Source organism: Giraffa tippelskirchi, chromosome 8 (assembly GCF_054371585.1).
Source record: "Giraffa tippelskirchi isolate mGirTip1 chromosome 8, T2T-mGirTip1v1.2.pri, whole genome shotgun sequence".
NCBI lineage: Eukaryota > Metazoa > Chordata > Mammalia > Artiodactyla > Giraffidae > Giraffa > Giraffa tippelskirchi.
The window spans coordinates 23964010-23990722 of NC_137282.1; the positions used below are offsets into that span (position 1 = coordinate 23964010).

Here is a 26713-nt window from a genome sequence, read left to right on the forward strand (position 1 = left end):
TATACGTGAAATCTAAAAATAATACAAAAAAATGTATACACAAAACAGAAATAGACTCACAGATAGAAAACAACTTGTGATTACCAAAGGCGGGAGAGAAGAAAAGAGGACTAATTAGGGGTATAGGATTAACAGATACAAACTACTATGTATAAAACAGATGAGCAGCAAGGATACACTGTATAGCACAGGGAATTATCTAGCCATTATCTTGTAATAACCTATAATGGAGTGTATTCTACAAAAACACTCAATCACAAGTGCTATACACCTGAAATTAACACAATATTATAAATCAACTATACTTCAAAATTAAATATTGACCAAAAAAGAACATGGTAGAGAAACAACTTCCTAGGAGAAGAAAAATATATTATCTGAAGGCAGGCTGTGGAACAGACTGCCAACACAGTACATATAACTTTCTAGTCCTTGAGAAACCTTTAAACATGTACAGAAGGCATAAAATGATATATATTTGGAGCCACTGCAATAAATTTTATATATTTTAAGTTGTGGGGCAGGGAGCTTCATTTACTTCTCTCGGAATATTGCTCCATAATCAGTCAAGATCACCAAACAGGCTTCCGTGCCTTAATATTTCCCTTTGTTACAAGGTCCTTAAAGGTGAACCATGTCCATAGTCCTGTGAAATATGTCCTGCAAAGTTGGCTTCTGAATCAAATCTGTTGTGGTCCACTACCTCTAAAACTCCAGCCCCAGAAAGCTGTTTTTGAGACCCCGGCATAAAGGAAAAAATACAGTCCTTTCTTTTACTTTCCCAAGTCTCTTGCAAATTTTCCCTTTGGGCTCCATTATTTAGGAAAGAAACTCCCCCATTGTCACAGGTCAGTACAAGGTTAAACCAGAGATTTATTTTGTAAATAGATATGTGACCCATAAAATGATCTGTTTCATTTTCCAGTGCAAATGTTATTTGAAGTAAAGATAATACATTTGTAATTGATATAATCTTTTATTCTGCATTGGCTTTGTACATCGGACGCTTTGAGACTTCAAAAGAGTGGCTTGCATGCTTCTACTTGCATGCATCCAAGAATCTGGATCAAAATCTACTAGTGAATATTCCTCTCAAGTCTTTGTGACTGTAGGAAGGTAAGGAGGCATTCCTGAAGAAAAAGTCACTACAATGATGGAAGAAAAGAAAATTTATGTAATTTATATTCACCTCATTAGATGGCAGCACAACACCCAAAACCAAAGTCTAACATTTTGGTGAGGAGTAAGACATCTCTTAGAAGTTGTAGGAGGGAAATAAATGCGGGGAAAGTGAGTATTTACACGAATGTTTTCTATTGTATCTTGAACACATCAATCAAAAAGCAAATGTAATTTTTAAAAACAGATTGAACATCATGCAAAGTTACACTCATATTTTTTTCATTCAAAAAAAAGTACTGAACACCAACTACATGACAGAGACTGTTCTAGATGCTTCAGTTATACATGCGAACAAAGATCTGTGTCTGCCTGGAGTTTACATTCCAAAAGGAGAAAGGAAGATATTTAACGGAAATGATACATCAGTAAGTTATCTGATATGTTAAAAAAAACTAATGAACATCTATAGAGAAAAATCATAGAGAAGAGGGTAAGGAGGGAACGCATAGTGCTGGGGCAGGAGGTCAGAATGTGGTATTACACCGAGAGAGCAGGGACAGTCTCCTTGAGAAAGTGACACTCAGCAAAGGCCAAGGGGATGTGAGGGAATCTGTCATGCTGACAATCGGAAGAAGACTCTCTAAAGCAGACACAAATGGCCAGGATGTTGCTGAAACAGAGTGAAAATGAGTAGATGAATAAGAAGTTAAATTAAAGTGAAGACATAGAAACAGGGAGCATATAACACAGAGCCTGTAAGAACCTTGGCTCTGACTGAGTAAAATGGGGATGAGTTATAAGGTTTTGAACATACAAGTGACCCAAGCAGAGATAGATTTTCGGAGCATCACTCTGGCTGCTGGAATGACAATAGAGCAGCTAGAAAGTGGGGAAAGGGGAAAAGCAGGAAGACCAGCTAGGAGGCGTCTGCATCCTCCATGTGAAGAGGACTGTAGCTCAGGCCAGGACTGTAGCAGTGGAGGAGGTAAGAAGCAGTCAGATTCGAGGTGCAGTTTAAATATAGACCCAACAGGATATAGACCTTCCAGTCTGGAAGACTGGATAGAAAATGGGAAAAAATAAGGGTTGCAAAAATGAATCCAAAATTTTTAACCTCAGCAACTGAAAGGACACAGCTATCATTAAACGAGATGACAAAGGCTGTGGGTAAAATAAATTTTGGAAGAAAAAATGGTTCTGAACATGTTTAACTTAATATTAGACATCAATCCAATCCAAAAAAGAGGGGATATATGGATGTGTATAGCTGATTCACTTTGCTGTACAGTAAAAACTAACACAATATTGTAAAGCAACTATATGCAAATAAAAATTAATTTTAAAAAAAGAAAAATTTTAAATATACATATTTTAGATATCAGAAAAGGAAGGTCAATACAGCTTTTGGATGTGTTATTAGTCTGGAGTTCAGAAGAATATCCAAATTGGAACTATATAATTGGGGGTCACCAGTGTATACTTAGTGCTTCCCAGGTGGCACAGTGGTAAAGAATCCGCCTGCCAAAGAGATGCAAGAGACTCAGATTTGATCCCTGGGTTGGGAAGATCCCCTGGAGAAGGAAATGGCAACCCACTGCAGTATTCTTGGCTGGAAAATTCCATGGACAGAGGAGGCTCGTGGGTAACAGTCCATGGGGTTGCAAAGAGTTGGACACAACTGAGCACATACACAGAGTGTATACATGATATTTAAAGCCACATCACTGGATGAGATCAAGGGTAGAAAGAGCATAGAGAAAGAAGAGAATCAAGGTCTGAGCACTGGTGTACACTAAAATTAAACTAGAAGGAACTGCCAACAAAGGAGGCTGAGGAAGAAGGATAAGTAAGATTGGATGAAACCCGAGAAGATACGGTATTTGGTGTCAATACAAAAAAGAAAATGCGCTGTTTAACAATGATGCAAGAAGTGGAATCAGAAGAATGCCTGTCATTTTGGTTTTTAAGGTGAGGAAATAACAGCATACTTGTATGCCAGCTGGAAAAAATGATGAGGCAGGAAAAAGAGTAGAAAATTGCTGGAAAAATGTCCTTGAGCAAATGAGGGGAAATAGGATCTAATGCAGGAGTCAGGAATTGGCCTTAGAGAGCAATGTGAAAAATTCAAAAGAAAAGAAAGCAAAACACATAGGTGAAGGTGCTAATAGGGGAAGAAGGCTTCTAAGAGAGGATGTGAGAGTAAATAATGCTAGGAAAGTACTGTGCAATTGCCAGGCGTTAGGAGATCACATGAGGTTTGTGATCATGAATCTAAAAGTAAGACTGTCAAGTAAACAAACAGATGAAGATGTGGTATATGTATACACAATGGAATACTATTCAGCCATAAAAGATGAAATTTTGCCATTTGCAACAATAAGGATTGACCTGGAGTATATTATACTTAGTGAAATGTCAGAGATAGATAAATAACTATTTGTTACCACTTACAAGTGTAATTGTTCAGTCGTGTCCAACCCTTTGCGACCCCATGGACTGTAACCTACCAGGCTCCTCCGTCCATGGGATTTTCCAGGCAATAGTACTCGAGTGGGCTGCCATTTCCTTCTCCTGGGGATCTTTCGAACCCAGGTCTCCCACATTGTAGACAGACGCTTTACCGTCTGAGCCACCAGGGAAGTCCTATCACTTACAAGTGGAATTTAAAAAATAAAATGAATGAATATAACAAAATAGAAACAGATTCATAGATACAGAGAACAAACTGCTGCTGCTGCTGCTAAGTCGCTTCAGTCATGTCTGACTCTGCGCGACCCCATGGACCCCATGGACTCTCCCTGGTGGGGAGCCCACCAGGCTCCCCCGTCCCTGGGATTCTACAGGCAAGAACACTGGAGTGGGTTGCCATTGCCTTCTCCAGTGCATGAAAGTGAAAAGTGAAAGTGAAGTTGCTCAGTCATGTCCGACCCTTAGCGACCCCATGGACTGCAGCCTACTAGGCTCCTCCGTCCATGGGATTTTCCAGGCAAGAGTACTGGAGTGGGGTGCCACTGCCTTCTCTGAGAGAACAAACTAGTGGTTACTAATGGGAAAAGGGAAGCAGGCAGAGGCAAGATAGGAATAGAGGATTAAGAGGTACAAACTATTACGTATGAAATAAGCTTTAAGGCTATATTATACAGCATGGGGAATAGCCAATATTTCATAATAACTTTAAATGCAGTACAATCTATAAAATATTTCATCACTATGCAGTACACCTGAAACTAATATAATTTTGTAAATCAACTATACTTCAGTTTAAAAATAAGTAAAATAAAAGACAGTCCGTGTGATCATGTGTCTTCCTCTAGTTTCATTCACCTTCAGAGATGTAGGTGGGGAGGAGGCAGAGCTGGATTTAACCAACATTGTGATTTTGGCAAGTGAGTACAAGGTCTAGAAAGCCGGAAGGAGGCGAGGAAGTCATCGTGATCACTAACCATGAAACTTAAGCAGCAGGAAGAGGAGTGAGCACACAGGAGTGCAAAGGATATTAAAAGGAAGGTAAGATGAATGACTGGAAAGTACCAGTGGAGTTGGGAGACTACGGGGGCAGGATACAGGACTGGAAAGAGAGAATGGTGCTCACTGCATGGGAGGCATGGAGCTGAGGACATAGAGAAACCACAGCTATAGTAACAGGTTGCTAAAGGAATGAGGGACCAAGCCAGGGTTTGATAACTCTGTGCCAACAAATCAGCATCATCTGGATGAGGCCATAAATACACCCGTTCTTAGAAATATCACTCTAGAAATGATCTGGAAAATAAACAGAGCTTGATGATACAGCAAGACCAGTGAATTGTCACAGGTTAAGGGGTGGAAGTTCCTGTAATGAGACAAAAGCCAACAGTGACACTGAGGGAAAACATCCATAGACGTGACTATTAGGATGCACTAATGTTCACAGTCAGGCAAAGCTTTCATGACAGTTAAGAACCTTGATACTGTATTGAAAGAGTCTTCACGTTAAAAGAGGAAATACTGAAGATGCAATTTGCTACATTTGTACCCTTGCTCATTAGCGACCATTTTAAATAGCAGCCCCATAGATAAAATAATATAATGTTTGCAAAGTTATATAACAATAAATGTAGCATCTCCTCTAGATCAAAAGCATCTTCCTACTAATCAGAGGTTTACTTGATTTGTTTAATAAAAATTTCCCACCTTGAGTTATATCTAAACCTGCTATTTTATGTGTATCTTTTCTTCACTAGTGATTCACAGCCTCTCTGTTGAAATACAGACCTAGAAAGAATTTCTGTTCCTTTATTCTTAATTTTTTATACAACAGTAGTCCATTTTGAGAGATCACAGAGATTATTACTTAAGTAGTCCCCCTGGTTAATAGCACAAGGTCATTAATATTTAGTATATAATTTCTTATGATTGACATATTTTAAAACTTCAAATATGTACTTTTTTTGACAATACTCCTATGGATGTGCATTATTTGTTAGGGAGTTTTCAGCCACACTTTAGAATAAGCTGGATCGTGCCATGAATTACTCGGAACACACACGAGAATGTGACCTCGCCTTTGACGGGAATGACGCTGTCTGTACCCAGCTGACCCCTCCCCCTCCCCATCTTCATGTTTCTTCAGGGAATGAATCCCCATTTTTCAATTGCACTGTTGAGACAAGAGATGTTAAGTATCCTATTAATGTTGAAGGATGGGTAATTGACTGTTTCAGTTACTTACGTGTTACTTGGTAATTTTAGGTTGACCCACTGGATCTGATGTCCCAAAGAAGACTTTGGTTTCCCTGACCCTTTGGGCCTAAGACAGGTTGAGTCTTTGAATTTATGACTTTCTGGGGTTAGAACAATAGAGGTTCTTTAGAAGGTTAACACTCTTCTCTTTTTTATTACCTTCCCCTACCCTAGTTTCAGTTGCTCATCTTTCACTTCTGTTTTCTCTCTGTGCTCTCTCACCCTCCCTGCAAGTTTCTATGTAAGAGCCGGGTGTTTGAACAACATGAAGGTGGTCTACCCAACAAGTTGTTAGTGTGACTTAGAGCTCTGCTATCAACAAAATGTTGTGATGAAAGACACTAGTCAATACAGTTCTGTGCTTCAGTGGTTTCCTAACTGACCAGGCAATAATTCAAACTGTAATCACCTGATTTCATCGCTACTCAACATGCCTTGAAAGCAGTACTCAGGTGAATTTCTTTTTGCAGTGGCTATCTTAAACTGTTAAACAGCTTGTGCGGTCTGCTACTATGCACATAAAATATTCTTGTTTTCAGTTTCAAGGTTTCAAGATGAATTTGTTTCCTGGGTTTCTGATTACAAGGATATGAGGAAGATGAAATCTTATGTATAAAATGACTCTGCAAAAATTTTGTCATAGTCCAAATTAATTTTAGACTCAAGAAACAGAATGTATGAAGGATATCACTGATGTATTTTGAGAATGGAATAGCATATATAGTAGCAATATCAATTTAGATATACATCTAAAAATACAACTAAATATTAGAAGTCTACCACCTCTTTGAAGATTTATTTTCTTGTAGAAGCTTTAAATTTTTATTTTCTTTTGTTAGTTAAATGTTCAGTTCAGTTCAGTCACTCAGTCATGTCTGACTCTTTGCGAACCCATGAATAGCAGCACGCCAGGCCTCCCTGTCCATCACCCACTCCCGGAGTTTACCCAAACTCATGTCCATCGAGTCAGTGATGCCAACCAGCCATCTCATCCTCTGTCATCCCCTTCTCCTCCTGCCCCCAATCCTTCCCAGCATCAGAGTCTTTTCCAATGAGTCAACTCTTCGCATAAGGTGGCCAAAGTACTGGAGTTTCGCTTCAACATCAATCCTTTCAATGAACAACCAGGACTGATCTCCTTTAGGATGGATTGGTTGGATCTCCTTGCAGTGCAAGGGACTCTCAAGAGTCTTCTCCAACACCACAGTTCAAAAGCATCAATTCTTCGGCACTCAGCTTTCTCCACAGTCCAACTCTCACATCCATACATGACTACTGGAAAAACCATAGCCTTGACTAGGTGGACCTTTGTTGGCAATGTCTCTGCTTTTTAATATGCTGTCTAGGTTGGCCATAACTTTACTTCCAAGAAGTAAGCGTCTTTTAATTTCATGGCTGCAATCACCATCTGCAGTGATTTTGGAGCCCAAAAAAATAAAGTCTGACACTGTTTCCACTGTTTTCCCATCTATTTCCCATGAAGTGATGGGACCAGATGCCATGATCTTAGTTTTCTGAACGTTGAGTTTTAAGCCAACTTTTTCACTCTCCTCTTTCACTTTCATCAAGAGGCTTTTTAGTTCCTTTTCACTTTCTGCCATTAGGGTGGTGTCATCTGTTAAATGTAAGCAATTATAATAATCATATTCCTTAGGGGAAATGTGGAAAAGAAAGTAAAATAAAATGAAGGTTAAGGAGATAATATTGTTGTTTAGTTCTAACTAATCAATGCTGCTCATTTGGAAGAAGAATAATGTCCAATCTATTAGGTAGTTTCTATATTTAAAAGGTTATAACTCTTTCAATATTAAAAAGATTAAAACGATGCCTTCAATGGAGATTTTTGTCTTCAAATTTTCTCATAAGCCTGAACCTGATCTTTTATGTTTCTTACAATCTGTCTTTGATTAGAAGAGGAAGAATTCTGTCAAAAAAGTCCTCATTTACCTGAGGTGCCCAAATATCTATGGGCTTCCTCTAACACTAACATTGGAAGAATAAAATGTGCAGAACCTACAAAAATTCAAAGACCTCTTTAGTTCTTTGCTTTCTGCCATAAGGGTGGTATCATCTGCATATCTGAGGTTATTGATATTTCTCCCAGAAATCTTGACTCCAGCTTGTGCTTCATCCAGCCCAGCATTTCTCACGATAAACTCTACATATAAGTTAAGTAAGCAGGGTGACAAAATACAGCCTTGATGTACTCCTTTTCCTATTTGGAACCAGTCTGTTGTTTAATGTCCAGTTCTAATTGTTGCTTCCTGACCTACACACAGATTTCTCAAGAGGCAAGTCAGGTGGTCTGGTATTCCCATCTCTTTCAGAATTTTCCACAGTTTATTGTGATCCACACAAAGGCTTTGGCGTAGTCAATAAAGCAGAAAGAGATGTTTTTCTGGAACTCTCCTGCTTTTTTGATAATCCAACGGATGTTGGCAATTTGATCTCTGGTTCCTCTGCCTTTTCCAAAACCAGCTTGAACATCTGGAAGGTCATGGTTCACATACTGCTGAAGCCTGGCTTGGAGAATTTTGAACATTACTAGCGTGTGAGATGAGTGCAATCGTGTGGTAGTTTGAGCATTCTTTGGCATTGCCTTTCTTTGGGATTGGAAGGAAAACTGAACTTTTCCAGTGCTGTGGCCACTGCTGAGTTTTCCAAATTTGCTGGCATATTGAGTGCAGCACTTTCACAGCATCACCTTTTAGGATTTGAAATAGCTCAACTGGAATTCCATCACCTCCACTAGCTTTGTTCATAGTGATGCTTCCTAAGGACCACTTGACTTCACATTCCAGGATGTCTGGCTCTAGGTGAGTGATCATACCATCATGATTATCTGGGTCATGAAGATCTTTTCTGTATAGTTCTTCTGTGTATTCTTGTCACCTCCTCTTAATATCTTCTGCTTCTGTTAGGTCCATACCATTTCTGTCCTTTATCGAGCCCATCTTTGCATGAAATGTTCCCTTGGTATCTCTAATTTTCTTGAAGAGATCGCTAGTCTTTCCCATTCTACTGTTTTCCTCTATTTCTTTGCGCTGATCACTGAGAAAGGCTTTCTTACCTCTCCTTGCTATTCTATAGAACTCTGCATTCAAATGGGTATATCTTTCCTTTTCTCCTTTGCTTTTCGCTTCTCTTCTTTTCACAGCTATTTGCAAGGCCTCCTCAGACAGCCATTTTGCTTTTTTGCATTTCTTTTTCTTGGGGATGGTCTTGATCTCTGTCTCCTGTACAATGTCAGAAACCTCTGACCATAGTTCATCAGGTACTCTATCAGATCTAATCCCCTGAATCTATTTCTCACTTCCACTGTATAATAGTAAGGGGTTTGATTTAGGTCTACCTGAATGGTCTAGTGGTTTTCCCTACTTTCTTGAATTTAAGTCTGAATTTGGCAATGAGGAGTTCATGATCTGAGCCACAGTCTGCTCCTGGTCTTGTTTTTGCTGACTGTATAGAGCTTCTCCATCTTTGGCTACAAAAAATATAATCAATCTGATTTTGGTATTGACCATCTGGTGATGTCCATGTGTAGAGTCTTCTCTTGTGTTGTTGGAAGAGGGTGTTTGCTATGACCAGTGCGTTCTCTTGGCTAAACTCTATTAGCCTGTGCCCTGCTTCATTCTGTACTCCAAGGCCAAATTTGCCTGTTATTCCTACTTTTGCATTCCAGTCCCCTATAATGAAAAGGACATCTTTTTTGGGTGTTAGCTCTAGAAGGTCTTGTAAGTCTTCAAAGAACCATTCAAATTCAGCTTCTTCAGCATTATTGGTCGGGATATAGACTTGGATTACCATGATATTGAATGGTTTGCCTTGGAAACGAACAGAGATCATTCTGTCGTTTTTGAGATTGCATCCAAGTACTGCATTTCGGACTCTTCTGTTGACTATGATGGCTACTCCCATTTCTTCTAAGGGATTCTCGCCCACAGCAGTAGATATAATGGTCACCTAAGTTAAATTCACCCATTCCAGTCCATTTTAGCTTGCTGATTCCTAAAATGTCGACCTTCACTCTTGCCGTCTCCTGCTTGACCAGGTCCAATTTGCCTTGATTCATGGACCTAACCTTCCAGGTTCCTATGCAATATTGCTCTTTACAGCATCGGACTTTGCTTCTATCACCAGTCACATCCACAGCTGGGTGTTGTTTTTGCTTTGGCTCTGTCTCTTCATTCTTTCTGGAGTTATTTCTCCACTGATCTCCAGTAGCATGTTGGGCACCTACCAACCTGGCGAGTTCATCTTTCAGTGTCCTATCTTTTTGCTTTTTCATACTGTTCATACTGTTTCACCTTAATTTGTTCACAAAAGAGATAACCAAGCCCTGGGGATGCTCACAGGAAGACAATACACAGAAACCTACTGCCTGTTACAGCATACAGTTTGATTCAGTTGCTCTTTCCTGTCCCAACTGCCTTAAGGCTATTGCTGGAGCTGCAAGCTGAGTAGTGGCCTCAGTAGTTTTAACCCAATGAAATTATATTTATTTATAAACTCCACATACTCACTGTCCAAAGTCTTCTGAATTGACTCAGCATTTCTCTGAAAGCTGACTAACGTCCTCTGAAATCCGTTTGCGAAACCATATAATCTGCATCTTAAATGCTGCAACGTTCTTAATGCCACTAATGCTGCTAGCCCTGCCTGACCAAGGTGAACCCTACAACCATGAGGTAATAATGTCCCAATTAGTGATCTGTGTCCTGATTTACGGAATACCCCTTTGACTAATCCTGCTCTAATTTTGTTTGTTGGTAGGTCACACTGTAAAAATGAAAAAGGGAATTTCCAAGCTATCTATGCTGTCACTACCCAGCTTCAAATACTTTGGAAGCCTACCACAGCTAAATCAGCCCAACGAGCAGAGCTCCATGCCCTTCCTAGAGCAAATCAGTTATCAGAAGGATAAACTGTTAATTTTGTGATGCCATGGAGGCAATCAAATGGCTGGGCCAAATAAACAATGAAATATATATGTCTCTAAGTGTAGGTTAGAGATATGATTTGGAGTTATTGGCATATAGACAGTAAGGAGAAAAATAAAAGTTCCGAATCAATTAAGTCAAGTGGAAGAGGAAAAGTTATCTAAAGAGAGGAAAGAAGATGCTCAGTAAGAAAATCAGTAAAGTTTTTTATCACACAGAACAAGAAAAGAGCATTTCTAGGAGGAAGCAATTGTGTTGTGTGTTTTTGAGCAGCCAAATAAGATGAGAGCTAAAAATATTGATTAAATTTGAGGACATGGGTATCCACGGTCACTTTTAGGATGTGACTTCAAGAGCAAGAGGGACAGATATGAGACTGGAATGGATTGAAGAGTGAAAGATAAAGTAGAGAAAAGATGTAGAGACAACTTTGGTAGACACCATTAGTTGACTACCCAACAGCTATTTCTCCAATGTTAATAGAATCCCACTTTTTCAGTGATATCTGAGTGGTCAAATCCCTTAAGGGTGTGGACTGATATTGTCCAAATTAATCATTGCATCTCATTCACCTTGCCACTTGATTGGGTTAGCCAACACATTTTATACATTCTGGCCAATATCTTCCTCCTAGTTTTAACTTGAAGTGAAAGAAAGTGAAAGTCCCTCAGTCGTGTCTGACTCTTTGCAACCCCATGGACTATACAGTCCATGGAATTCTCTAGGCCAGACTACTGGAGTGGGTGAGTAGCCTTTCCCTTCTCCAGGGGATCTTCCCAACCCAGGGATTGAACCCAGGTCTCCCACAGGATAACACTAACATTTTAAATAAAATATTCCCTAGGTAGCAAAACAGCTTTGATTTGGGGGTGTTATTTCAACACTCTAGTATTGATCATGAGCAATTACCCTACTTAACCTAAAAAAAAACTATCTACCCTAACAGTTATAATTGTTATAATTTGTTGCTAACTTGTTATATGCCAGACATTGTACAGTTGTACAGCTGTACAATGTAGATTGTACAGCTCTATGTGTAATATTTCAGCTAAACTCCCAACAAACTTGTCAGGCATAGTTACTTTTATTTTTCAAGACTTAGAAAAATGAAGTAAAATAGCCAAGGTCACAATCAAATGAGTGGGAGAAGCAATCAGTGACTTATTCAGCCCGTCAGAATTGTTCGTTCCCTACAGAATAGAGTAGATGTTCTCCTGCATCTATTAAAGAGATGTTTTACCCTGTGCTCGTCTACACTTGCCTGTTTTCTTCGTTGCTCACACCTGCCCTTTTGATTCCATTGGCTTTCAGCCAACTATTACACATGAAGATTAAACATGTTGATTTTACTAAGCTGACCCTACTGGAATGATAAGCTTTCTCTAAGATACTGGAAAAAGAGGTTGGGTTATTTAAAGGCCGACCGTAATGAAAAATAATTAAATATTTTATTACCATACAACTTTACATTCAACCAAAGGAAAGAATTCACTGTATATTTGTAAGTGTTAGTTGCTCAGTCATGTCCGACTCTTTGTGACCCCATGGACTGTAGCCCGCCAGGCTCCTCTGTCCAAGGAGTTCTCCAGGCAATAATACTGGAGTGGGTTGCCATGCCCTCCTCCAGGAGATCTTTCCAACCCAGGGATCAAACCCGTGTTTCCTACATTGCAGGCAGATTCTTTACCGTCTGAGCCACCAGGAAAGCCCCACATATATTTATAACATGGAATCAAAGAAACATTATGTGGAATTATAAAGCATTGACAGCCTGATTTTGGTATTTAAATTTTCTTTTTCAAAATATGCAAATATATAGTGTTTTTGAAGATAGAGAATAGTTAATTAGAGCGAAGCAAACTCTACAAGGAATCAGATGACCATATTTTATTAAAGACTCTAGTACTCTGTGACCTGAGCAGGGCTTTTAACCTTTTAAAAAATATTTATTTATATTTATTTATTTGGCTGTGCCAGGTCCTAGTTGCAGCATGTAAACTCTTAGGTGTGGCATGTGGGATCTAGTCCTCCAACCAGGGACTGAACCCCAGGAATGTGCGAGTCTTAGCTACTGGACCACCAGGGATGTCCCAGGGATCCTAACTTTTATGAATCTGTTTCCTCATTAGTAAAATGGACATAAGGCTGTGGGGTTTTCAGCTGAAAATAAATAAAATAAAATAAAATAAAGTAAAACCAAGTTTTCTGATCATGGTAAGGTATTCATTCAATAAGTGATCATTTCATGTCTATTGCATTTGAGGTACTGTTGTCACCTATAGTTACTACAGATTGTGGAACAAATGCTTAAATACGTCAGTATTACATAAATAGATGGTAAACGCAGTAATAAAAATATGTTCAAAATCCTACAGAAGCACAGGAAGGTGGATGTGGTAAGAAGGAAGTTTGGGAGAGTAAGTTAAGTAGAAATAGAAAGTATGTGCTGTGCTAAGTTGCTTCAGTCGTGTCCAACTCTTTGTGACCCCATAGACTGTAGCCCACCAGGCTCCTCTGTCCATGGGATTCTCCAGGCAAGAATACTGGAGTGGGTTGCCATGCCCTCCTCCAGGGGATCTCCCCAACCCAGAGATCGAACTCGCATCTCTTATGTATCTTGCATTGGCAGGGGTTTCTTTACCACTAGCACCATTTGGGAAGCCCAGGTAGAAAGTATAAAGGGCATTAAAGATCTACTAGAGAGTTTGACTATTATTCACAGCAATGTTCTTATTGAAAGTTTCTACATATGGTGTAGGAATGATATGATCATATGTGAATGTAGTAAGGATGGTGGTTTTGAATAAATTGGAAGGGGAAATACAGGAGTTAGGGAGACTGGTTATCCTGCTACTTCCAAAATCCAGAAGAGACTTGGTGAGCCTCAGAAATTTGTCTTTTTCACAATTTCCTCATGATTCTTCTGCACCTAAATTTGAGGGAAAATATGTATAGGGAAAATTCTTCTCTGATATAAAATATTAGGAGAAAAAGAAGACTAAGGTTAATTAAAGTATCAATGAACCACTTCCTGTGCAGATATTTAAAATACATTATTTTATTTAATCCTCACAACACCCTATGATGTCCATGTTATCCTCACCTCTAGTTAACTGTCTTGCCCAAGGGCATAGAGATAATAAGTAGCAGAGTCAAAATTTAAATGCAAGTTTTCCTAGTGAACAAAGAAACAAAATCCCAGATAGTGTAGAACTAACTTACAAAAAAAGGTACTCAGAAGGATATGAAAGGAAAGGTAATATATGTGCTTTGTTTTCTCTTTCTGGTAAGAGATTCTTATGATCATTTTACACACACACACACAAAAAAACCTTCCTTGGGTAGTTTGACTTCTGGTACTAACTAGCATGAGAAAACTCAGATGGAGCTTAAGCTTTAAAAGTTGTCTATGTGCTATAAGATTTAAAATACCTGTAGTTTTACTCACATTTCTTTTTAAAGTTGTTTATGAGATGTCTCAATTTGATTGTGGACAATTAGGGGTACAGTTAGATAATCCAAGAGTACATTTCTTGGTTATGTTCTAGCTATACAGACCTTCAGAGGCTCAAGGAGAATGACATCCATCACAAAGTTAAATCCTGTCAGGGCACAAACCATTCTGCTGAAGCAGCACTGTTAATGAATTTACTTCAGGGATAGTTGCACGTGCCCACTCAAGTCAGGGGTCAGTTAGGTTTTCAGTGCATTTGTGAAGTAAATCTCCTATCTTGAAATGAAAAGTTGTCTTAAGTTATTGGCATAGATGAGTCTGCTGGTGAGATCTTTTTGTGGTTAGGGATAGATCTGATTTATATTATCCCTAGAACATGTCATGCAAAGACGGGCACAATAAAGGACAGAAACAGCAAGGACCTAACAGAAGCAGAAAAGATTAAGAAGAGGTGGTAAGAATATACAGAAGAACTGTACAAAAAAGGTCTCAATGACCCAGATAGCCACGATGGTGTGGCCACTCACCTAAAGCCAGACATCCTGGAGTGTGAAGTCAGGTAGGCCTTAGGAAGCATTACTACAAACAAAGCTACTGTAGGTGATGGAATCCCAGCTGAGCCATTTCAAATCCTAACAGATGACGCTGTGAAAGAGCTGCACGGAGAAGGAAATGGCAACCCACTCCAGTACTCTTGCCTGGAAAATCCCATGGACGGAGAAGCATGGTAGGTTACAGTCCATGGGGTCACAAAGAGTTGGACACGACTGAGTGACTTCACTTTCACTTTCATGCATTGGAGAAGGAAATGGCAACCCTCTTCAGTATTCTTGCCTGGAGAATCCCAGGGACAGAGAAGCCTGGTGGGCTGCCGTCTTTGGGGTTGCATAGAGTAGGACACGACTGAAGCAACTTAGCAGCTTAGCAGCAACATGTCAGCAAATTTGGAAAACTCAGCAGTGGCCACAGGACTGGAAAAGCTCAGTTTTTTCATTCCAATCTCAAAGAAGGGCAACACCAAAGAAAGTTCAAACTACCATACAATTGCTCTCATTTCACAGGCTAGCAAGGTAATGCTCAAAATCCTTCAAACTAGGCTTCAGCAATACATGAACCAAGAACTTCCAGATGAACCAGTTGGGTTTAGAAAAGGCAGAGGAATGAGAGATCAAATTGCCAACATTTGTTGGATCACAGAGAAACCAACAGAATTCCAGAAAAACATCTACTTGTTTCATTGACTATGCTAAAGCCTTTGTGTATCTCAAAACAAATTGTGGAAAATTCTTTAAGAGATGGGAATACAAGACCACCTTAGCTGTCTCCTAAGAAGCCTGTGTGTAGGTCAAGAAGCAGCAGTTAGAACCTTACAGGGAACAACAGACTGGTTCAAAATTAGGAAAGGAGTATGACAAGGCTGTATATTGTCACCCTGCTTATTTAACTTCTATGCAGACTACATTGTGCAAAATGCCAAGCTGTATGAGTCAAAAGCTCAAATCAAGATTGCTCGGAGAAATTCAACAACGTCAGATATGCAGCTGATGCCACTCTATAATGGCAGAAAGCAAAGAGGAACTAAAGAGCCTCTTGATGAGGGTGAAAGAGGAGAATGAAAAAGCATAGCATCCAGTCCCATCACTGCATGGCAAAGAAATGGGGAAAAATTGGAAACAGTAACAGATTTTATTTTGGGGGGCTCCAAAATCACTGCAGATGGTGACTGCATCAATGAAATTAAAAGATGCCTGCTCCTTGGAAGAATAGCTGTGACAAACCTAGACAGTGTATTAAAGAGCAGAGACATCACTTTGTTGACAAACATCCATTTAGTGAAAGATATGGTTTTTCCAGTAGTCATGCACAGATGTGAGTGCTGGACCATAAAGAAGGCTGATAGCCGAAGAATTGATGCTTTTGAATTGCGGTGCTGGAGAAGACTCTTGAGAGTCCTTCAAATAGCAAGGAGATCAAACCAATCAATCCTAAAGGAAATCAATCCTGAATATTGATTGGAAGGCCTGATGTGAAGCTTAAGCTCCAATACTTTGGTCATCTGATGTGAAGAGCCAACTCACTGGAAAAGACCTTGATGCTGGGAAAGATTAAGGGTGGGAGGAGAAAGGGGCAACAGAGGATGAGATGGTTGGATTGCATCCCCAACTCAATGGACATGAGTTTGAGCAAACTCTAAGAGCTAGTGAAGAACAGCGAAGCCTGGCATGCTGCAGTCCATGGAGTAGCAAAGAAGTGAACATGACTTAGCCACTGAACAATCCCAAGAACGTGGGGGTGCAAATGATTAGCATATGCGTTTGTGTGTAACTGGGCAATATAGTTATAATCAGAGAAAGGTAAAACAAGGCACTGGATGTTCCGGCTGTGAAAGTTGGACTGTGAATGACCTCTAAGGGTGGTTGATTGTAGTTTACGATGATTGGAAATAGAAGAAAAACTGATTACAGGGGACCTTTAGTATCCTAAAGGTGTCAGTATCCTAGGGCTTCCCTTGTGGCTCAGCTGGTAAAGAATCTGCCTGCAATGTGGAAGACCTGGGTCTGATCCCTGGGTTGGGAAGATCCCCTGGAGAAGGCAAAGGCTACCCACTCAGTATTCTGGCCTGGAGAATTCCATGGACTGTACAGTCCATGGGGTGGCAAAGAGTTGGACATGACTAAGCAACTTTCACTTAGTATCCTAGCCTGTTCAAAGTTTTTGGTAAGTCCAGTAGTCTAAGAGGTTACCCTTCTTAGCAATGTCCTGGGAGATATGGATGATGGTGCTATCTTTCAAGGCCAAGTTAAAGGAAAGAAAAGAATAAAGAATATGTAGTCTCGATTCAGTGTCTTAGGTGGAAGCAGTCTACTTTTGTGACAGCTACTTCTCTTCCTCATCAATTTGATTTGGATACTTCCAGAATTTAAACCAAACCAGATGTCAGGTAGAGAAGGCAATGGCAGCCCACTCCAGTACTCTTGCCTGGAAAATTCCATGGACGAAGGAGCCTGGTAGGCTGCAGTCTAAGGGTCCTGAAGAGTCGGACATAACTGAGAGACTTCCCTTTCACTTTTCACTTGCATGCATTGGAGAAGGAAATGGCAACCCACTCCAGTGTTCTTCCCTGGAGAATCCCAGGGACGGAGGAGCCTAGTGGTCTGCTGTCTGTGGGGTCACACAGAGTCAGACACGACTGAAGTGACTTAGCAGCAGCAGCAGCAGTCAGGTGGAGCTTTCTTTAGCTGTGAGATGTGTGTCCATTGTACAATGCCTTCTAGTTTTGCAGCAGTGTCAGGGGTCAGGAGTACCTAGTAAGATCTTTTGCAACAAGATTCAAAAGCTGTCTTCCTCTTGTGATGTTTCCAGAACACCCAGTCAGTAGGCTCCAGACTGTGACCAATAGGATCCTTTTAATTAGAATCTGGGAAAGTTTCTTTAACCTGTCTATAGTGGGTTTTAGCAGGACATTAAAGACTTAAGCAGCTGGTCATATTAGTGTAAGATAACAACAGATCAGCAGAAAGTTGTATACTGACAGACCCTGGTTTACCAGTGACTATCTCTTGTGGATTGCGTGCATATTTCCTGAAGTGGGTGCTGTGAACAGTCAGCAAGAGATCTTGAGTGTGAGGATCTCATTAGTTCCGTCTGCCTTGCCTAACGAGGGTGACAGGGACAGTGATAATTCCAAGAAGTTTGTGAGGCTTTTGTTAAGGCTTGTATGATTTGCCTAGTGAAATGGGAAACCCAATCACTGGTGATCGTGGAAGGTATACCTCAAGTGGAAAATATGTTTCTAACAGTTGCCTTGCCACTGTGAAGGCATCATTCTTGTGGCAAGGGAAGGCTTCAACTCACCCAGAAAACATATATACAATAACAAGAATGTACTGATAACCCACAGGAGGTGGCAATTGAATAAAGTCCAGATGCAGATGCTCAAAGGGTCGAGAGAAACAAGGGTTTGAGGCTTCAGGAAACAAAAATAGTTTTCCCAGGGTTACGGTAAATTCTCTTCACAATGTTAGTCTCTAAAGATACTTATTCATAATTTGAGTTATCTTAACTGCACCATGGTGGGTAAAGGAATGAAAGACGGGGTTTGCCAGGGAGCCAGGAAGAACCAAGCAGACATCCTGGGTTTCCTGTAGCCCTGACAGTTCATTGAATTTACAATTTGTGTTTGTCCGTTGTGATTTCTCTGATTCCAGAACAGAATGGTGCCATATCCCAAGGACATCAAGATGGCAAAAGTTTGGTAACAGGGGGTCATTTTTTGCACAAGTAGACTGGACTTTATCCTTATGTTTCATATCCTTTATAGATTCTGTCGCTGCTGGCTTTGCATGAAAGTTAGTCAGGGTGTTTCCCTGAGACTCAGGTTTAATCTTTTAAGTGTGAGACTCAATTTTGATAGCAGCAATTTCAGAAGGTAAGAGAATAGCAGCAAGATCATTTATTTGTCCAATTTTTATTGGAATCCCAGTGGACATAAGCGGACTCTTTGTTTCCAGAGCAATCCAAAATCATGGATGACCTCAAAGGAATACTCCCAAAGGCATACCTTTCACTTCAGGAAATATGCACTCAATCCACAGGAGACAGTCACTGGTAGACCAGTCTCTGTCAGTACACAACTTTCTGCTGATCTCTTATCTCACAGTAACATGACTTGAGCTTTTTATTTTCTCTGTAAACTGTTACTCCTCCAGACTTACATGATTTCAATAAATGATACTCTCACCTCCCCCTATCCATTTGCTTAAGCCCCAAATCTGGGCACATTTTGACATCTCTCTCTCTCATCTCCTCATCTCCACATTCAATATATTACTGAGCCTAACTGATACATACCCTCAAAACACACTGAATCTATCCATCATTTTCCATTTGCACTGCCAACACCTCAGTCCAAGGTATGCCAGCTCATACCTGGACTAACACAACTGTCTCCTAAAAAAGTTTATCTTCCTCTCTTACCCCAACCCAATCCAATGCAATGCCCATATTTTAGCCCATGGGGTCTTTTAAAGATATAGGTGAAATGGTGTCACTCTCTATTTAAAATCCTTTTATGACCCTCCCCCACATTTCACTAAAATACAATTCAAACAACTCAGTATGGCCCAACCATGTCAACCTCTTCAATCTCATCTCATGCTAACTTGTCTTCACTAACTGCACTCTGGTCATCATGGCCTTCTTTTAGTTTCTTGAACATCTCACACACCCAGTTACAAGGCCTTTTTCATGGATTGCTGTCCACACACATCCTTCCTCTCACACACAAATTCTCTGTCCACCTAATTATTTGCCCTTCAGAAGCTGTTTTATGATTCTCAACTAAAGAAAATGCCCCCTGGTCTTTCTTACAGCACCTTGTTCTTTTCCTTCATAGCAGTTATTCCAATCTGTAATTTTAAAATGTATTTTAATTTTACAAACTACAAATGTATAATTATTAAAATCTGTTTCATGCTTTTGCTGTCTGACGAAAAGGAGGTGTAATTTAGAATGCTAATTTACTACATATATTTGTTCTTTACTTGATGCTTGGATTCTATCTCCTTTTTTAGGTACTACTACAAGAACACACACACACACACAAGTATGTAGAAGCTTCTTTATAACTCTGGGGGAACTTATTGTTTAGTCGTTAAGTCGTGTTCAACATTTTTGTGACCGTATAGACTGTAGACCACCAGGCTCCCCTGTCTGTGGGATTTCCCAGGCAAGAATACTAGAGTGGGTTGCCATTTCCTTCTCCAGGGGATCTTCCTGATCTAGGCAAAAAACCTGCATCTCCTGCTGGAAGGCAGATTCTTTACTGCTGAGCCCCTCAAAATTCTAAAATCTGTGCACATAATTTCTGAATCCTAATGCCATTTTAATCCAACATAATTTAGTCTTCATTGAAAGTTATTTTATTCTTACAAAGAATTATATCCAAAAAATACAAATTCATTAGCATCCAGCTTCAATTTTCACTATCAATAATGAATGAAAAATCTCTAATCCAAAGAAATCTAGTTTATTTCAGTATGTATATACTATAAAATACTTATGTCTTTTTGGACCACTGTCTTGTTCTTCATTTTAATTTATTAGCCTGAATCAATTGATCTATGTTAATTATTTTAAGGGAAATAATATTTGTAGCGTTTTGTCTTTAACATCTCAAATAGGAAATCCCCATTAGTGTAATAAATAATATATTTGGCAGGAAATTGGCAAGCCGTCTTAATCAGAAAACTTCCTGGCTGACAATCACACAAAACTGAGACCATAAAGCATATCTTAAATGTTTCAGCACTTGGATTTTCCTAAATACTTCTTTTTAAGTTCCTTCTGAACAACTTGCACAAAGATCAAAACATACTAATTTCATCACTGCTGGCCAAAATCACAAAAGAACCTTATGAAAGCATATGGGTACATTTACCAACTTATGAACAATGAAATGTTTCATGACTTTACTGAAAAGAGTCAATAAGATAAAAGATTTTCCTCATTTATAAAATGGAGAGATTGACGTAGATGAAAGCTACCTTTAAGCTCTAAAAATTCTAATGTTTTTACTTTGATTAAATAGAACATAAAGTAATATATACTCCCTATAGTACATATTTTCCTCTTCTTCTAAGGAAAGGCATCTATGTTTCACCATTTCTATATTTTTACTTTACATTTATTAATGTGTTAATATACCAGAAGACATGGATGCAGTTTTACCTCTCTAAGAAGTGAAAATACAAAAGAAACATCATCATTCGCAGGCTTCAGCAAACAGCTCATCAGAAGACTTTCTGCCACCTCTTTACTCTCTCTTTTATATCCCTCTTTCTACTCCAACCCTCTTCAACACCCACTAACACACACCCCAGCAGGATGTTCATTATGGATAGGACCATTTCTAATGTACTGAGAGCAATAGAGAGCAACCTCAGGAACCACAGAGTAGAAACAACCCTTTCTAGAATCCATTTCAGGTGTCTCACATGACAGTTCAGCTAGAGATGCTGCACTATGAAGCCATTTCGTTCTAACCCTGGTTCACAGCTCTTCAAAAATGCTGTTAAAAAGTAACAGAGTTAAAATCAAATCAAATCAAAGATGCCACTGAGCAACTAAGAGAATGACCAAGTAAGCAGGAACGCCTACAGTTAGGTCCAAGCTGTACCTGGCCACTTGAGCCAACAGACCCTCTTTTATTAAAGATATCAGTGGTGGGGAAAAACACCATGTGAAATCTAGGAGAAGGCCAAGTGGGAAAATTATAGCACTGCCCCCTGAAATACTGGAGCAAGGTCACACAATTTGCAATAGATACATGTCTTCTGTAATGCCATTCTCGGCATGGTACAAAGCCTGACTATGGGACATAAGAATTCCTGAGCCAAATCCCCACTTTGCCACCAACTCAGATAGCCCAGACTCGGGTCATCCACCACTGTTGCACTAGCATCACTTCCTCAGCATAATCTCATGGCCCAGAAAGGGGATCTCTGAGGACCAGCTGATGGAGGATGAAAACGCCCAAGCTTGGTTTACAGATGGGTCAGCTCAGTGTATGGATGCAAGCCACTATAGCCTAATTCAGGGGAGATCCTCCCAATTGGCAGAGTTTGAGACAGTGCATCTAGTCACCCACTTCCTGTGACAAAAGAAGTTTGCAGAGATTAGAACATTAGACAAAAGAAGTTTGCCGAGATTAGGACTCACAGGTAGTCTGGCTAGCTGATCAAAATCATAGGAGAAAAACGATTGGAAGATCAGAAATAGATCTGGCAGAAAGAAATATAGTGTAGGGCAAATGGGAGTGGATATAAAATGAGAAAATCTTGGTATTAAAAGTTAACATCAGTCCAAAAGTTTCAAAAATAAGGCATATGGAAAAAATAAATCCAAGAGTTCCCAACATGGAAGTGGTATTAAACAATGAAGTAGATAGAATAACAGTCAACTGATGACAGCAAGCTCTTGCTGGTGTCCTAACATATTAATACATACTAATATGTATTAATAAAGTATTAACATGTATTAATGTGTTAATTAGGAAGTGGCGCTGGTGACAGAGACAGAGGTTAGGTGTCACCCAGAAGCAGGGGTTCCCACTTTCCATAACGAATCAAGCTACTGCCATCTATAAATGTCCAATCTGCAAGCAACAAAGACTAACAGAGCCCATATCATGGCACCATTCCTTAAGGAGACCATCTGTCCATTTGATGGCAATTTGCCAATAGTGAGCCCCTTCCACCTTTAAAAGACCTGTGATTGATTCAGATAGGAACAGACCTTTTTTTGGTATAGTTTGCCTTTCCTGCCCTCAGAGTCTCAGCCAGCATCACTAACCAAGAGTTTGTTTTACCTGCACAGGAACCCACACACAGTCGAGCAGGCACAAGAGTAGTCCAATGACACGGATATACACCAGTCGTATCACTTCCATGAAAATGTGGATTTGAGCAACAACAAGGAGGCTGTGATGGGCAATGGAGATTCATCCTCTACAGGCCTCTGCAAGGAAGAATTTATGGCTCCAGCTGCCCAGGTGTTGTCAGCCTTTTCAGAAACAAACAGCCCCACTTCCTGTGGTGACCCACATCCAGCAACAGATCCAGGCATGAGCGTAAAGCATCAGCAAACCCACAACAGTGAGTCGGGCCATTTTAGCTTCAGCGCTCAAACAAAACGGTCAAGTCTGACATCACTTCTGCTCAGACTTATTCTCGACATCTCCTGCCCAGTCTTATTCCTTCCCCTTTTGTTACCACATTTGTTTTACCCGAGGGCAATTGTGGTGTCTTAAGAACTAAGAACACATGATAACCGCTCAATGAGAAATGTTAAATTTAATAATGTTAGATGAAATTAAAATGTTGCTGGTCATTTACAGTTTGGTGAAGAGTTTTAGTTAAATTTTTTTCCTCTGGAATTGGTACAGATTAATGATTTCTTGCGACCAGAGGACACATTACTACCTGTTTGTTTCTCATAGTATCATTGAGATTTTTGCATTGTTACTTCCCTGGTGGCTCAGCAGTTAAGAATCCGCCTGCTAATGCAGGAGACAAATTCAATCCCTGGTACCGGAAGATCCCGTGGATTAGAAAATGGCTACCCACTCCAGGATGCTTGCCTGGGAAATCCCATGGACAGAGGAGCCTTGTGAGTTACAGTCCATGGGGGTCGCAAACAATGCCTAATAAACATCCTATTCTCTAATAATAAACATCCTATTCTCTAAACTCCATCTCAGAGTCTAAAGAACCCACCTGGATTACATTTTCTGAATGAATCTCAGGCAGACTGGGAGACCCAGAGCTGGAGTCCCCAACCTCCAGGATCTAACGCCTGATGACGTGAGGTGGAACTGATGTAATAATAATCAAGTGCACAAAAATTTTACCCCATTTGAATTATCCCCTAATCACCCCCCACTCCCCACGACAGAAAATCTTTCTTCCATGAAACCAGTCTCTGATGCCAAAAAGGTTGGGGACCGCTGCCCCAGAGCATAGTATAATCTCAGGATACTTTTATGAATCTACCCAATGCACTGTCGTTAAGTCCGCATCTGAAACTTATTCCTGGGATTAATACTCGCAGTTTTACTTGCTAAATGAAGTAGCAAGTAAATAAGTTCTCAACTATCTTTCTTTACCTGAAATGTACACAAAATGCATTTGATTTGATACATTTGATATGTATCAAATTCCAGGACACGGCAGGTGAGCCTGGCGTTTCCTTTCCAGCCTTCCGCCACCTTCCTCCGCTTGCGTCTCCTCTCTCACGACCCCCAAGCTAAGGGCCCTTGCTGGGGCGCGGGGTTGGGGGCAGGGGAGTCCGGACCACCAGGTAATTTCTCGAATTCTCTCCACCCTTCCCCCCACCCCGCCTGCGCGTGAAGAGAAGGGCACGGCCGAACCTACCGGCGACCCAGCGGCCTCTGGAGCCTGGTGGGGGCCGTCGGGCTGTGAAGACAGGATCCTGGGGCGGCCTGGCCCACGGTGCGGAGAGGCCTGGTCCGCCCTACCGGGGCGTGAGGACCGGGAGCCAGGCGCTGCAGCCGCCGCCGTGATAACCCATTCCCAGAAGGCCCTGCGGCTCGAGAGGAAATCCCCGCAGGAGAAAGCTGGGGAAGGCGCCACATCACCCCGAGAAGTGAATCCGACCTCTACACCTGGGAGGTTGCCCTCCTCCGACGGCCTCACACCCCCTCCGAAGACGGCTACTTGAAGACGCACAGTAAGCTTCCCAGTGACTAACCACAGTCACCACCTACCTTCAGATCCTCGACCCAAGTGAGGCATCGCAGTGTTTAAGAGGATGGAGATGGATAGGTTTCACCTCTTCATCCGCCTGTAGACGGCCCCCCGGAGTGGAGAACTGCCCTCAAACTCTCAGGACTGTCCCGTTAAGCATAGTCCCAGTTGCTTCATGAGCCCGACACTTTCTCCACAACCCCCCTGGATGCTTCGGTTCTGTCCAAGAAAGGGAGGACAGTAAAGGAGAAGACAAAGAATATGCTGAAATCGTTAGGAAGCAGGTTTCAGCCACTAAAGCGGAAGCAGAAGAGAATGGAGTGAAGGTCCTCGTGGCCCTGACAGGACGCTGCACCAGCACTAGCGGGCCTTCCGGTGACAGCAGCTCAGATTTGCTTTACGATGACTTTACGACGATGACGTGACGCTGAAGCTGAGGAGGGCGAAGAGCCGAGTGTTAGGATAAAGGGGGTTCTGTAGATGAGGAGTTACGTTGTGCACCTTCAAGGCCCCTGTACTGCCTTGCCATCTCAGGCCAAAGAGAAGGGAGCCAGTAAGGATCTAGCAGAGGCCCCTCAGCAAAACCTATCCCCCTGGGTGGGGAAAACATGGCTTCTGCTGACTCCTCCAATGGATATCAGTTGGTTCCTTTTTATGGGCCTCTTAATGGAGGGAAAGTAATCCGCCACAGAATGTCTGAATTCTTGCATGCTTTACCCTTTTTTTTTTTCTTTATTTCATTAAACTCCCACCTCCACTTCGTCTCTACAAAGTGTTCACAGCAAAACACATCTGGTCTGTTTTTAGATCCTTTAAGAATTAGATAGTCTTTCATCAAACAAAATGAATAAAATTCTAAAAATCTCACAAGCGAAAATAATCTCAAAATGGATCATAGATCTAAACGTAAGAGTTTAAGCTATAAAAACTTAAAGAAGAATGCAGGAGAAATCTTTAGTAACTTTGAGTCTGGCAAAGATTTTTTAGCTACTAAACAAATAGCATGAACAAAAAAAATTTCATCAATTGGAGGTCATTAAAATTTAAAACCTTTGCTCATCAAAATTTAAAGCTTTTGCTCATCAAAAGACCCTGTTAATGAAAAGGTAAACCACAGGCTGAGAGAAAATATTTGCAAAATATATATTCAAAAAGGACTTGCAGCTAGAAGATATAAGGAACTCTTACAACTCAATAATATAAATAACACAATAAATTTGGGCAAAACATTTGAGCTAATGCTTTACTGGAAAAGATGTATAGATAACAAATAAGCTGAAAATATGGTCCATGTCATAAGTTACTATGGAATTTAAAGTGCATTTAGATGCAAATAATGTGCAAATTGAAAACCTGATATATCACTGGAATTTCTAAAACTTGGAAGACTAATCAGAACAAGTGTGAATGAGCAGGTATTCCATAAGGTTATGGAAAAACCCGAATGAACTTTTTGGGCAACCTAATAGAACTTCTGGAACTCTTACATGATGCTCTTTTAAATGTAATATGGTACAATTACTTTGGGTCACTGATTGGCTTTGTATTAAAAATGTAAATCAGCAATTCCACACTAGATATTTATCCCAGAGAGTGAAAAATATATGTCTATATCAGTTTTATTCATAATAGACCTGGAAACAACCAGATGTCCATCACCTCTCAAATAGAAAAACAAAGCTGTGTTATAGCCTTGAAATGAACGACAACTCGGCAATAAGGAGAAAGATACCTCTGATACATGCAATGTGGGTAAATCTCAAAAACATTAAGAGTTCACAGTGAATGTCTCCATCAATGGTACCATCAATGGTAAATTCTAGAAAATGAAAGCTAATCTGTAGTGACAGTAAGCAAATCAGTGGCTTCCTTGACAGTAAACAAATCAGTGGCTTCCTTGAGCAAATGGGCAACGAGAAACATTCTGGCCTGATGAAAATATCCCATATCATGAGTGTAGTGGGGGTTACATAGGTGTATATATCTGTCAAAAGCCATAAAACGCTGTGGTTAATATCTTGGAATTATTCTATGTAAATTATACTGCAATAAAAATTTTTAAAGAACACTTGTAAAGATTATTTAAAGGATGATCAATATATGAAAGTTGGGCTTGAACAAATATTTGTACACCCATATTCATAGCAGTTTTGCAAGATAGACAAAGGGTGGAAACAATCCAAGTGTCTATGATCAGAAGAGTGTGTAAA

At 40.3% G+C, this 26713-nt stretch overlaps 2 protein-coding genes and 1 pseudogene across 10 annotated transcripts in view; 1 reads left to right on the top strand and 2 right to left on the bottom strand.

Moving 5' to 3' along the window:
• Positions 1-24889, bottom strand: part of MSR1 (macrophage scavenger receptor 1) — a 681840-nt gene extending 656951 nt beyond the window's left edge. For 3 of the 7 annotated variants that reach the window (XM_081521514.1, XM_081521507.1, XM_081521515.1), the window contains exon 1: positions 24524-24868. The gene's annotated coding sequence lies outside the window, so the exon portion shown is untranslated. Of the gene's footprint in view, positions 1-24170; positions 24355-24523 lie in introns of those variants that run through there. The other 4 variants (XM_081521505.1, XM_081521506.1, XM_081521508.1 and 1 more) reach the window with 4 other exon arrangements.
• The window catches only part of LOC145518056 (U3 small nucleolar RNA-associated protein 14 homolog A-like), a 201013-nt gene extending 176116 nt beyond the window's left edge, over positions 1-24897 (bottom strand). The window contains exon 1 of one of the 3 annotated variants that reach the window (XM_081521499.1): positions 24524-24897. The gene's annotated coding sequence lies outside the window, so the exon portion shown is untranslated. Of the gene's footprint in view, positions 1-24170; positions 24342-24523 lie in introns of those variants that run through there. The other 2 variants (XM_081521501.1, XM_081521500.1) reach the window with 2 other exon arrangements.
• LOC145517389 (ubiquitin-conjugating enzyme E2 R2 pseudogene) lies at positions 5629-25131 on the top strand (annotated as a pseudogene).
• The last annotated feature ends 1582 nt before the right edge of the window (positions 25132-26713 follow it).